This window comes from Pinus tabuliformis, chromosome 1_1 (genome assembly GCF_031772625.1).
Source record: "Pinus tabuliformis cultivar Carrire ecotype Pingquan chromosome 1_1, CPIR1, whole genome shotgun sequence".
Taxonomy (NCBI): Eukaryota; Viridiplantae; Streptophyta; class Pinopsida; order Pinales; family Pinaceae; genus Pinus; species Pinus tabuliformis.
Genome location: NC_142297.1, coordinates 966,055,297 through 966,071,038, shown reverse-complemented (window position 1 = coordinate 966,071,038; position 15,742 = coordinate 966,055,297).

Sequence of the window (15,742 nt, the reverse complement as noted above, 5' to 3'; positions counted from 1 at the left end):
TGTGTTTGTTTGATTGGGATTCGTTTTCCTAAATGTGACACTTTTGGAGTGCTTTGCATTCTTTCTTGGGAAATTTACTTGGGATACTTTGCATTTAAGAAGATTTAGTGAGAGGTGCATCATAATAGGCATTGGTGTCTTATGAAAACTCTCACCCTCCTATAGTTAGCATTCATCGAAGCGAAAATGAGAATTGCATATAGTTGCATAAGGGTTACTAACAAAGAGTCATTCACAATATTTCAGTTTCATGCCGCAACCCAACTGTGTAAATAACAGGCACTTAAAATCAACGTGATAATTAAAATCAAAGAGACTCGTCTTTTATTTTTACGAGTAGCACACCAACACTAGTTTAGGCTAGGGTCTTGGAGATAGGAGTGTGAGTTAACTTCTCCAAGACTACAAAAAAATAGCAGCTTGCGGTAGGGAATTAAATCCATTCGTAGTAGTGTGGTCTAGGTAGCCCTCCTCACAAAAAGGTCAAGCACGAGGTCACACTTGGGGTACGCGAGGTGACATGACCCATTTCGCTTAGTTTCGGGTAGCGCGATATAGCGGAATTTTCACGCATACAAATGTTGTCATTAGTGTTTTTTATATCACTTGGGGATCACTCGGGAGGTAACTCTCAAGGAGGTTTTGGTTTTGGCTCCTTTTTTAGGTTCAAGTGTCTTGCCCTTACATGTGGATTTGTCCTACGACTATCCCCCTTGATCATGTTATTTTCGGTGGTGACCATAGTTTCCTATATTCTAAGGGCTCATACACAGGTGTAGGGCCAGGGTCGTCTTCTTTGCACCTGGGATAGATATTAGTCATACTCTCTTGATCCTCTCGAGGGGTGTTCCACATCTTGTGAGGGCACTTGTGCCAAGTTTGCAACAAAAAGGGTTGGGAAGCATATCGTTTGTATAATTGTTCCACCGCCAACTTCTTTGTATTCTGGTTTGCGTGTGCTATCTTCTAGGACATTTCTAATGTGTGTTGTTTGGTCTGAGTCAATAGTTTTGGCCTTAGGTGTTTGTACTAACATAATCGTGTTTAATTTATAATTTATTACCCTTGATAACTTTGTTCGTCAAGAGTCATGTCGTCTTCACGGTTTTCCTCCTGAATGAGGTGGAGTTATTACTCCTACATGGAGAGTTCTTGTCAGTGCTTAATACTTAGACCAACACATAGCCTTGGAGTCTATACCTGGTCCTTCTGGTACTAATCTGATTTCTGTTGAGACTTTGGCAAATGATTCTACTTCTCCTGCCAACCCACCTTTGATTGATCCATTAGAACTTGAGTTGTTGCTGTTGAGCCCTATCGGTTCTACACCAGCCTACACTTACGTACATTTTTTAGTTATCTATCCTATGGCGGATTCTAAGACCTCCTTTGTTGTAATGTTTTCTTCTCAAAGATGTACGAAAAGAACCTACTTAAGATTGTGAATGACAAACAATATCAACAATATAAATGGCTACTAAACATCGTAGATTTGTAGCAACTGATAGAAACAAAACCTGCAAAACTCCGGATCTATGCCATAATCATAGTTAAAGAGCAAAAAGAAAAAGTAATAATTTTAATCGTCTAATGGAAACCAGATATACAAAGAATAGTTTTATTATTAACACCTGTGAAGGGAACAAATAAATGTTACTAGTGACCCTCTATGGGATGGGTTCTTAGCTATCCTCAAACGTCTTCAGCTTGTATAGAGTCTCTCTCCTCTAAAATGTGTAAACCCAACAAAAATATGTTGTGCGACAATGAAAATAATCAGAGTTACAACAGTGAGTGCAACAATGAAAATAATCAAAAGTGAATAATGAATGGAAAACCCTTCTTTCTATAACAAAATATTGAGTTAGCCTCGAATAATGAGCAATAATAAAATATTATTGATCCCATTCTTGGAATAACCACTTGGAATATTTTATTATATTTGTTTAGGAGGGAAAAAGTATTTTAACTTTTATTTACAAATAATAAATAAATAAATGATTTATTTATCATCTCAAGGAATTAGTTAAGGAACAATAAATAAACAAGGATTTATTTAATTATTCCTAAGGGATTTAGTCAAATTTGACAAAGAATAATAATTAATTAGTGATTAATTAATTATTCTTAGAAAAAATAAGATAATTAATGATTTATCTGTTTATTTTTCATGATTGGGTCAAATATGACAAGGAATAATAATTGAACAATGGTTTAATTAATTATTCCTAGAAGAAAATCAAATAAATAGTGATTTATTTAATTATTCTTCATGGGTTTAACTATAAATTACTTAACAAAGGTGGTTTATTAAGTAATTTCTCACAGTGAAAGAAATTTTACTATGGTAAAACTGGCTTTACATGGTGTACTTCAATCCATCTAGTAAATTAGACTAGATGATCAATTTTTTGGTGATAACAGATTTCCCCCCAACATACGAGTGTTAGGATCAAAACGTATGACCGAAGTACGTTGTAAAGACACAATCACTAGACAACACAGGGGAGTCAAAGAGAGAGAGAGAGAGACCAATAAAGCTAAATTGAAAGAGGATAGGGACAGAGGGGGCGAGACTAATGCAAGTCTCCTTTTATGTTGTGGTACCGGAACTCAAGGAGGCGGGGGAGGCATACCCATACCCGCCGAGATAACTTAGTACAAAAATAATGGTTCGTCTAGAAATATAAAACTAAGCAATGACATACATGTTGAATGATACATGACATGCTGGCATAACAGAGCCAGAAAATAATATAATGTGTCCCATATACATAATGCACCTAGAAAAAACATGAGCCAGGACTAAATACAACATATTTGAGTACATGAGATACAAAGGCACTTTCCCTCAAAAAATGGGTGGGAGGAGGGTAGAACAACCAGAGAAGCCATGTTGAACAAGGAAGGGCTCTGCAAAACTGAATGGATCATCTGGAGGAGACATGCATGATATGAACACTGCGATTGTAGGAACTGAACCCATCAACTCTACAAAATTTCATCTAAGGTTGTAGCATAGTAGCCATGCATTCGAGAATGTGGGGGGCTACCTGAAGGGCCACCCCCTCATGGGATCTAAAACATCTCACACACACATGAGAATCACTGGTACAATCTGTTGCATCATTGGACCATCAAGCGTATGAATCACGAACATGAAACAAACAAGTCAAAGGGAAATAATGAGTCCCTTTGCTCGATCTAAGGCGCTTAACAAAAATGGAAGTTGGAACTGAGATACACTGCCCTCTAGGCCATTCTTCTGGAATAAATGAGCTAATGTCGACAGAATAGGGCCCATGGTAGATGAGGCAATGAGGATCCTCAACTAAAGCACGAGGGAAAATAGTGATGTGACTGATGGACTGACACCAGGGATAATGGGGAAAAATGGGACTAAGGGACAAACAGATGACTTCCCTTGTCAGAGCATAAAGTGCATGGTTAACCTGGCAGCGACAGACTCGACTCCGGAGGGAATGGGGATAGTATGACTGGAGGCAAAAATGGGAAACATTGGATGAACGATATGCAAATATGGATGGAATATTGCAACACAATATGACGGGGCATGAAATAGACTCTGAGAATGCAAGGGTGACTCATCGCGGATGCTCTGAACAAGGGTGACTCGATGATGCTGCCACACAGAGTAGGCCTGGTGGGGACCATGAAAACATGAGTAAATGATGGTTACTCATGACAAAAATCAACACATGGTATGACAAGTATTAATAGGAGGAGGCCCTCAAAGTACAAGTGTCACTTTATGAAAAAAATCGATTTTTAGAAATGACAAAGTGACCCTTCTTGGAAAAATGACTTCTTGGTGAAGTGTCAAATCATCAAAAACTAAGGAAGACCCATTATAATAATCGGTGAGAGTTATCCAATGGTGTTGATGATTAATAAAATGGAGCTATGTTCTGGTCACAATTTGTGACAAAAAAACTGTGGGTTTTCCTATAAAAGGGTGGTTTCCCTCAAATTTGAGAGGAGGAGAAGGCCCTAAGTCTTGTGGGGATCATAATGTAAAAACCGACCATCGAAATCGGGATCTGCAACTCTCAAGCAAGTGGCCATACTTATCTAAATATGGTGTTAATGCTTCTTGGAACGATGGTTCCTGGTGAAGAATTAAGGGAAGAGGAAAATGAGAATGAACTACTAGAGGTGGTCTAGAATCATCCTCACCCACTAAGCCAAACATGGGGACTAGGTGGCATAGAGAAGAATATTTGAAGATATGGTATCAAACATCTATGATATGCGATGTGCATATGGCTCACCAGAGAGGTCGGTAAGACAAATTATCTAAGTAATGGGAGGATAATTGACCATACCTAGATCCAATGGGATCTAGGCCGAGACTTATGTTAATAAATTGAGAAGATGGCCAGGGGAAAATCCATCATGCCCCCAAGCATAGGATACTACCCGCAAACATATGTGATGGAGGGGACTGATCTAGTATGCAAAGGTGGGAATGATGCCCCCTAGCAGGAGGAGCTTTTGAAATGCCATTGTGTTTCGAGTGCTTGAAAAAAGGGATTCAAGCATCTCGGCCCAACTTGGCACGACATCCTCCAAAGGATGATAAGGAGATGTAGGGGCCTATGTGCCCCCCAGTATGTTATGGGTGTACTGGATGTATTTATAGTTATAAGCTCCAAACACTTATATGGTACATAATATGATTATGCATTTTGTATGACAATGATGGTTCGCCATTTGTTGTGTTATCTTCTATGGTATACATGTGATAAATGCAAATCTAGAATGTTGTTTGCAATGGTATCTACATAGTGATTTTGGGATCTAGGCACATGACTGAATGTAATGGTTTCAAATTCATGTACCAATAGCTTAACTCGTAGATATTTTCTAAATAGGACTTGGTTATGCACATGATACACACCATTCAATTGTAAGACAATTAGCAAGGAATCTAAACCAACATGAAGATGAAGGATGCGATGAGCAGGGGCATCGACTGACAAACCTATCACTACATCATCATCAGCCTGATTATTGGTGGCAGATCCAATGCACACGCTGTTTGAAAGGACTAATGTATGCAAGGGGGTAAAAATGGCCCAAGCTACTAAGGCTAGATTCCGGAAGAAGCGACTTGCACCGTTGGCATGACTGATATACAATGTGGATGATGGATCCATATGAAGGGTGCAAAAAGAAAACGGATGAGATGATTGAATCTACCTAAATTCATGGAAGAAATAAAGACACGCAAATCAAAGGGATGTGCTATGAGCAAAATATATTGAGGTAGAGCGCATTGGGAGAATTAGGAAGGAAATGGGGTAATCAAGGGTAGACATAGCTTCCATGGTGTCCTCATTAGGCTAGGAGATGGGTGGATGGGAGCAAGACTAACTACATGATGTGGCGACGTTACCTAGTGCATCAACCTGGAAAATAAGGTTCACATACGCATCATCTTGAATGGTAGACGACGAGCTGGTAGATGGAGGATCTATGGATGTTGAGACCTAGGATTTTGTCGAAAGAGGTTCGATAGAAACGCGTGCAGAAACCTCAGAAAGGGTTGTCTATGAGGAACTCAAGGATGACGACAGGTAAAGGATATGTTCGGTGGTGTCCGTCATCTCGACATTGGGGGGATGGATCACTATGGTGGGACCAGAGTCCCCCTTTTATGGTTGACTAGTGGTAACAAAATCCATAAGGTAGAAGAGTAGATGGTCCACTACGAGTGGCCTCGTATTCACGAAGTGCCCCAAGGAAATCGTGAAATTCATCGAGCTTGGGGCAACAATGGGAATAGTGACCATGATGATCACACAGGGCACAAGGGTGATTTGTGTGCAACATTTTGAATTTCTTGGGTGGTCCCAACAAGTTAACATGGACTTCCGAGATATTTGACTCAGATAATACTTCATGAACCAAAGGTTTGAGTTGAGGAAGTTCAGGACAATTGTTGGTGTTATGCCCAATAACTTTATACAAAGCACATAGAGGTGACGGCTTTGGGGCCTTAGGGGCTAGAGTAGGTTGGGGATCCTTATCCTTAGGTTCTTTCCTCTTAGCTTTGCCCACCTATCCAGATGCTTTCACAACGGGAGTGGATTCCTATTGAGGTTGTAATGGAACTGAAGCAACGGCAGGGGCCGTAGGGACTAGTTGAACTGGGTTCAAAGCATGATAAGGTCTTAGCTGACCAGGTAGAATTCTTGTAGGGGGATCAATGTACCATATTGGGATCCCCAAAGTCATGTTAGGAAGGACCAGCAAAGCCATGACAGGGACAGAAAATACTCCCGAAGGGGGAAATAAGAAAGGTATCTGGCATGCAAGGTAATGTCCCAACGGAATAGCTCCTGGATGGTTGAGACCTGGAGGAACAGTTCCTGGTGGAAACATAGGAGAGGCACCCACAAATGGAGGAGGTCCTAGGGGGTGGATCCAGAGGGCTCAGCTGGAAGGGAAACCACAAGGTGATGAGGATTTGGTTGTTGATCATGTGTACTAGACTACTTAAGGGCAGCTTTTGTAACATGCAAACACTCATATAGTTAGGCTCTAAGATGGGAGGGGGAGGACTAGGGAAAGAACCCAATAATGAGGAACCTTTGTAGACTCCAGGTGAAACACTCGTGAGAGGAGTGGAAGATTGTTTATCATACATTGACGAGATAATGAAATTGGGGGAGGTCACAGATGTCGACTCGTAGTAAGTCAATTGATCAATGGTGACGATCTTCCCTTCATGGGGGAGCACATATTGTGGAACACCACAGATGTGAAGGCTGACATGGAATATGTGTAACTACGACCTAAGAAAATCTTGTAATCCAAAGGAGCATCAATGACTTCAATGTCGACATGGACTGTTTTTCCCGCAAGGGTGTTATAGATCTAACCCAGAAATATTATAGATCTGATATAAAAATATAAGACAATGCAAATAAACCCAGAAATAATATGACATGATTCTTTATTGATCAAACCCTTAAGGTAGGGCAACACCATACATTCACTCCTTCCTGATGGCTCTCATCCAGCCAAATGGCTAGCATGAATGGAGAAATTTTTTAGATTACATTACATCATGGATGATGAGACTCAGCTGAGTGTGGGAACAATGTACTTGGACAATGAAAGATGGCAATGATGGCAATGGCATCAACATTACTATCGAAGGCCCTTGACTTAGGACACATTCACAAAAGCTCTTATGGACCACTTTGACCATAAAGCTAATCTTGTGGATACGCTCACACAGACAGACACACAGCCTATCAAAGATTTTATTTTTACAGGAAAGAAGGAAACCAAGAAACCTAAAGGGCTATTTTCTGCTGGTATCTCCTTATTGTAGGTTCATGGATTGATTCAGAAGGAGAAAGTCATTGTGTCTATAAATCCGAGTTGCAAGAAAAATCTCATAAATGTCAAATTGGCAAAAAAATTGCAAATTCCAGCAAAACACATTGAAAACACACAAGTGGATGATGAGGATGTTCAAGTGTACAAGGATTTGAAGATTTCTATGAATAATTATGTGTTGCATGGTGATTTTTATACTGCAGAGATGGATAATATGGATGTTGTTTTGGGATATTCTTGGATGGAATCTGTGGGTACTATCAATATTAATGTGCAGAAGAAATTCTTGAAGCTCTGGTATAAAAAGAATAAAATTACATTACAAGATATTTCCATCAATAAATAGGTAGAGTCCACAGAGATTGACGCAAAAGATGTTCCAGGCAGTGACATATCAGATGATGAGTAGTTGATGGTCGACAATCAAACACAAACAGAGGCTAAAGCCGAAAGGTTACAGGTGTTGATACATCAGATGAGGGCTCAATGGTGGAAGTAATATTGGAAGATAAGACACCACAGCAAACACCACAACATAACAGTCAAGCTCCAGTAAGGGGTGAATTAAAGAAAAAGACACCGTGGGTTAAAACTTCAACATATCATCACCCACATCACCCCGCAAGACAACAACCATCAAGATCAACCAATTAGCCACAAGGACAACAACCCCCACAGGACAGATAGAGAGGAGCGACGATCCACCTACTACACATCAACACAGAAGAGCTACTATGGTCAACTTCCATCTCAAGCGAGCGAGGCACCAGCGAGATTGAGGGTTCACCTTTCTCTTGGATGGCTAGATGCACATGCATGGTACCAGTGGACTACTCTTTTGAGTAGATCTTATTATTTGTGTTCTTCCCATGTTTCGGGGATGAAACATTCTAAGGGGGGTGGAATGTTATATACCTAGGGGGGTAATATAGGGTACAAAGGGAGGTACCCAAGGTAATAATTTAATAATGAGATGGGCCATAGTAATAAATAAGGTGGTTAACCCATATCATGTAAGGGACCACAAGTAGTTAGTAATAATGTAATGGGCCCAAGGTATTAGTTAGATGGTATGAGGGAACCATGATAATGACCTATGGTATTGTATGTATGAGGCCTATATAGAGGCTAGAGACTCCACATGGAGAGGTGTCAAGGATTATTGTATGACAGGCATATGGCTTGTGGAGTGTTCTCCTTCCTTAAGGAGTGAATGTATGGTGTTGCCCTACCTTAAGGGTTTGATCAATAAAGAATCATTTCATATTATTTCTGGGTTTATTTGCATTGTCTTATATTTTTATATCAGACCTATAATATTTCTGGGTTAGATCTATAATACCACTTGTTATAAATCTGTTCCAAAAATATATGAGAATACAAATAAACCCAAGAAATAAGAAGATAGAAATAGATAGAAATGATTCTCTTTATTAATATCAAAACCCTTAAGGTAGGGAAACACCATACATTCACTCCTTAAGGAAGGAGAACACTCCACAAGCCATATGCATGTTCATACAATATTCCTTGACACCTCTCCATGTGGAGTCTCTAGCCTCTATATAGGCCTCATACATACAATACCATGGGTCATTACCATGGTTCCCTCATACCATCGAACTAATACCATGGGTCCATTACATTATTACTAACTACTTGTGGTCCCTTACATGATATGGGTTAACTACCTTATTTATTACTATGGCCCATCTCATTATTACATTATTACCTTGGGTACCTCCCTTTGTACCCCATATTACCCCCCCTAGGTATATAACAAAGGGTTACTGGACAGTTGCGGTACATGCCAAGGGGCTGGGAGGAGTGTCCATCCCAAACACACAAAGTGATGGTGGAGGGGGACAGCTTGAGTGACTTAAGTTGTTTCAAAATGGCAGTGAACATCACACAGGTGGATGCACCCTCGTTAATAATGCATCAGGAGATGATGGCATTACAGACTCGAATGGGTATCTGGAAAGAAACAGATGAAGGAAATGGGGGATGTTCTGATGTATCAACCAGGAAGACAATCAAACGATCATCAGAAGGATCTACTGCACCCAAGGCAGTTAGTAGAACTTTCTTTTGAGATGGGCACATCTAGAGGACTTCCAGTGTCGACATGGCAGTAGGTGATTGCGCCAAGTCGTCAACTATATTGTATGTATGGGTAGCTCTACTGGAAGATGCATTACAGCGTAATGGTCCCTTTGGGATCTTAGGAATGGCCTCAAATTTAGGTTGAGGGATCTGTAATGGACCATTTGGTGTCGTAAGAGGCTCAACATATGCCTTGGTTTTGGACTCAGTGGCAGACGAAGTTGAGGGCTTGTCATATTGACCCGACCGAGTTTATAAGTGATATCAGAGGGATTAACCTCATCATAATTCATCATAAGGATCTGGTAGTCACCAAGACTAGAAGGTTGGAGGGGATGGGCAGCTTGAACTGGCTGAGGTTGAGCAGCAACAAATCCTTGCTGAGGGAAAGGATTTGTGAGTAGTACCCATTGAGATGGTGTAGGATTCTGAGGCAAGTGTTGACCTCTAGAAACTACTTGAGCTTCCCACATTTGAAGCATCTAGGGTAAGAAAGGACACTCATGTGTATAATGGCCATGTACAACACAACATGCACAAGGCTTGTTCGTATGAATAGCCTTGTTTTGCTTGGGTTGGTTTCCATGTTGCTAGTTGTTGGTGTTAGGTTGGTTCTCCTGGCATTCATTAGGTTGATTACGTTGATTACCACATTACCCTTGTAACCCTTCCCCTTATTCTTTTTCTTCGGGTTTTTGGGATTGGTATCACTATGTTGTGAAAACACCTGACCCTAAGGGGGTGGTGGTTGTTGAGGCTGAGGATGCATGGGAGGCTGCGGTGCTAAGGCTTGATGGGCTGGAGCACTCAGTTATGCACAAGGAGGAGCAACAGTTTGGTAGACGGGTTGGGGCCTTGAAAACATGTTGGTAGCAGGAGGGGCATAAGTGTTGGAGGAATTGGTGCCCCCCTGCGAGTAGCCATAACTTTGCTGAGTATATGGCAAAGGGTGTGAAAGGGTTCCAACGATACTGTCGACAGCATGAGATGCCCTTAGTGCATTGGCACTTCTAGGACTAGGGAGATTTGGAATGATGATATAGACATAACCAGATTGAGCATAAATTAGGTCATATCTCAGGGTGGTTTGGAGGGCTTCTTCCTCGATCTAAGGAAAATGGGACATGACATCTTTTCCGATGGGTGCTAAGAGGCTCCTAAGAAACCAATCTAGATAGACATGGTCCTCGAATGGTGGGGCACGACATGTTCTCCTCCTTCGACACCACTCTTGAACATGGTCGGAAAGGCGAGTGGCGGAGGACTGACAGATTGTGGTCAATAACTTTGTACAAATGTCGTATCAAAGAGGTAATTGGAAATATGAAAGGAACGCTTTAGCAACCATCACAAACACGGAATGAGATGCGGAAGGCTAGTCTACATACCATTTTGCAGTGTCTCTAGTGAGCGTACGTTGGAATAGCCGAAGATGAATGGAGTCATCGGTTATGGAGTTGGACGTATACAACATGCGTAAGGATCGAACATGGTTGGTAGGATCCTCTCCAACATTACCCTCAAACTTCGAGATGTCTGAGGGAAGCTTAGTCGGCATAGAAGGCCAACCAGCATCATGGTGTATGGGGTCATTTATCAACTAGTTAAAATATGGTAGGCTTAACCCAGCCATAAAGGGGATCATGGGGGTTTCTGGAACGATTCCTGACATTTTTCCGCTTGATGTGACCACCAAGATAGAACCGAAACCAACACCAGGTTGGGTTCCTGCACCAACTGTGGGTCCAAACATGGTGACGATATGCAGTGAAGGAGGCTTGGATTCAGATGAGGAATTGGATGAACCAGTAGAAGAGTCAGTATGGGGACTCGGAGGGTTATGAACTCGAACCCGACGGAGAGGGGTAATATACCCAAGCAGAAACTCGGGGTGAAGGCCTAATAGTCTCCGCGACAAACACCTAAGTGGCACAATGGTTGTAAGAAACACGTGCCACAGGAATGGTGAAGGGAGATCAACAATATGCCTTTGTCTCGATGAGGGGAGATAAATTTATTATGTTAAGTCTTGTATTGGCGGTGTAAACCAAGCGCCCTTCGCTTAAGGCGTGCTTGTGTGTGCAAGTGTATTAATTGATTAAGCCCATATCGTGTTTGTAAAAAAAGGGAAAAAACTTGTTGAAAATATTTAGAATTAATGACAGAAAATGAACAACAAAACAATTAACTAAACCCCACCCAAACTGGGTTTGCAAACATTGTGCTTCTTGGTGGCTAAATCGATGGAAACTACACTAAAATGATCAAGAGATCTAAATGCCTATGTGACTAGGATCAAGTGACACTAAGCTGGTGGAAAGTGGTGCAGCAACAACAAAAAAATTGAGGGGAAGATCGTTGCAAAAAGATAAGGAGATGGGTGAAACACCTAGGGTAACCGATGGGACCCTGACGCAAATGACCAAACAAGTTTAAATGTGAAACGATGGATGGTAACAACCTATCTTAATAGATCTGAAACAGAAGGGTACAGATCTGGAAAATGTGGCTGAATGCGCTGCAGAAACTCAGACTATTCACTTAGCTAAACTCCTCCTAGAAAGGTGGAAACGTACTAGAAGCCCTAGGGGAGGCTAAATTCAACGTCAATGAGTAAATCAAAGTGGATCAAGACCTAAGCGAGATAAGATAGAGGTCAAACAACCCAATAGACAACTCTCTGCAAAACCCAGAAATTTATATGAGAAAAACCCTAAAACCCAGAAATCGCAGGTACTGACCTTTTTTCCAGTAGGGATCATACTTTTTGGGCTGATATGTGCGCTCTGGCCTCCAGATCGTACTTTTTGGGCCAAAAAGTGTGATTTCTACTCCGTGGATCCTAGTCAGAAAATCTCGGAAAAAAAGTGTCGCCTTTGTCGCGGATGGTTCCTATGACCTACGTAAAAAACCAGAAAGCTTGCGAAGTCAGAAATTTAATAGATCTAGGATTAAAAAACTAGGAAACATTAAGAGAATTGAAAAAAAAAAAAACCTAAGCTGAAAACCGAAGGTCACCCAGTTTTCTGGATCTGAAGTATAAAACCCAGCGGAGTCGCCAATTTTGTTGTAGTGTTTTCTTCTCAAATATGTACGAAAAGAACCCACTTAAGATTGTGGATGAAAAACAATATCAACAATATAAATTGCTGTTAAACATTGTCGATCTACAGCAACTGGTAGAAACAAAACCTGTCAAAGTCCGTATCTATGCCACAATCATAGTTAAATAGCAAAAAGAAAGAATAATAACTCCAATCGTCCAATGGAAACCAGATATACAAAGAATAGTTTTATTATAACACCTATGAAGGGAACAAAAAAATGTTACCAATCCCGCTTTATGGGATGGGTTCTTGGCTATCCTCAAACGTCTTTAGCTTGTGTAGAGTCTCTCTCCGCTATAATGTGTAAACCCAGCAAAAATGCAGTGTGTGACAATGAAAATAATTTGAGTTACAACAGTGAGTGCAACAATGAAAATAATCAAAAGCGAATAATGAATGGAACACCCTACTATTTATAACAAAATATTGGGTTATCCTCGAATAATGAGCAATAATAAAATATTATTGATCACATTCTTGGAATAACCACTTGGAATATTTTATTATATTTGTTTAGGAGGGAAAAAGTATTTAAAATTTTATTTAGAAATAATAAATAAATAAATGATTTATTTATCATCTCCAGGAATTAGTTAAGGAATAATAAATAAATAAGGATTTATTTAATTATTCCTAAGGGATTTAGTCAAATTTGACAAAGAAATAATAATTAATTAGCGATTAAATAATTATTCATAGAGAAAAATAAGATAATTATTTATTTATCTGTTTATTTTTCATGATTGGGTCAGATATGACAAGGAATAATAATTGAACAATGGTTTAATTAATTATTCATAGAAGAAAATCAAATAAATAGTGATTTATTTAATTATTCTTCATGGGTTTAACTATAAATTACTTTAAAAAGGTGGTTTATTAAGTAATTTCTCACAGTGAAAGCAATTTTACTATGATAAAACTAGGTTTACATGGTGTACTTTGATCCATCTAGTAAATTAGGCTAGATGATCGATTTTTTGGTGATAACATCCTTACCTTCTGCATTGGCAGTGTCAGCTGCCATGTCATCATTACTACCTCTTAGCATGGATATACCTACTCCTCTACCCACGCCTCTCACTTCTTCTTGGGGAATTCCACCAGTCTCATCTATAGCTCCTGAAAATTTCTCGAATGTTCCCATGCCCACACCATCTCCTATGGTGACCATGGTGCCTCAGCCTAGTCAACTGGTAGGATCAAGAGTCTTTTCACCTAAATTTTCTCAACCAACGATTATGGTTCCTTACTTAGTCATGGTTACTTCTAGAAATATGTGGGAGGGATCATAAATTATTCTTGGTCAGCCTGAGAGCAATGTTGCTTTTAGTATGGCACAAGCTTGGTACTATTTTTTCTTTGGACGATTGCCACCTACCAGTACTTTTCCTGGAGGGGATAGTTTACCTAGGGGAAACCTCACTGCCAGTATCGTCTCTCACACAGGTTATCCTCCTTATGTCGTTCCTACTATGGAGATTGGTCCTTCTTTTACTCCCGGGTACAACCCCATAAGAAACCATGCTCTTAGGGGTCCTTTTCTCTCTGGAGGTACATACCCCAAGGGGAAACATCCATTTACCACGATTTTGTACTACATCAGTCTTATGTCAAAGAAAATCCTTTCTTTAACCAGAAAATGCATCATTACACTCCTTACATGGGGGGTCCACAAGGTTGTTCAGGGGCTTCTTCTGCCTATAATCCATTTAGTCAATTCCATAATCCATTCTTACCCTCTCGTAATTTACCAGACTTGGCGAAATTGACTAATGACCCCATCCATCATGATCCCTGGTGGCCACCCATGCCCATAAAATTACCATCAAATATTCTCAAGTTTGAAGGGATGCTTGGAGAGAATCCATCCACCCACATTACCACCTATCACTTATGGTTCTCGTCTAATTCTTTGGTGGATGATTCTATTACACTTTTCTTATTCCAATGTACATTAACTGGGGATGTCGCATAGTGGTATATAGAGTTAGATAATGCATATTATGGTGACTTTGTATCCCTAGATCAAACCTTTCTGACACCCTTCTAGTTGCCTACTCGGTATGATATCGACTTTGACCTCTTGTCCAACTTCAAACAACATGATGCCATATTAATTTCTAATCACATTCATGAGTGGAATCGTCTTAAGAGGTTAGTGAGAACCAAGTTACCTGATGAAATATTACATAAACAGTTCATTCATTATCTCTGACCCCAAATTACCAAGGATGTGTCTATGTTTTGAGTTGTTTCCAAGGACCAAGCTATTTTAGCTACCCAATAATTGGATCTTATCCATTCACAGTCAGGCACGCTCTACGAAGTGTTGCCTAATGACCCTAGGCCTTTTATTGACCCTCCCAAACATGTTCCTAGCCCACATGTTGATGTCGTGATTGACTTTGTTTCTGATTCCATGAGCCAACTTGCTGCCCATATTGAGAAATTGATTGTAACATCTCAAGCCCCAGCAAGTGCGTCTGGCTCTACTAAAGCACCCTCTCCTAAGCAGTCCACCAATGTTCTAACGATGAAGTCCACTCAACCAAAGAACAACCAAAAATCTGGTGGTAAAAAGAATAATAAGATAAATAAACAAAAGAACCAAAATTCTTAGGAATCCCAAACCAACCCTTAGAATTAGGGGGGGCACTAGTGAAAGTCATCGTAAATTGAAATTCCCTTGTAAAAATTTTCAAGGCGACCACCTCACTCATGAGTTCCCTTGAATGGATGAAGTCCATAGGCTTCTTTCACCACCATCTACTCAACAACCTGTTGTTTTGACTCATTTGTTCCCTGCACAACCTCAAAAACAGATGGTTGCTCAACCTCCTCTACCTTCGCAAGGGGGAAATGAGGGTTCATCTTCTCATACCCCCCATAGTTCATCCATATTTATTTTCAAGTAAGTTTTAAATGTGACTACACGAGCTAAATCCTATGATGTTCTTGAGTCGAGTTATCTCTCTAACGACTCACCAACTCCATCTACCTCCACTGGACCTCTCACTTTGGATAAGCCTATGGAACCTGTCTATCACCCCCCCAAGGGTGTTCTTCATAAGATGACACACAATATTTTTTCCAAATCCACTCATCATTACAATATTGTTGAATATCTTTCCCAAGCTCCTTGTTCAATTTTT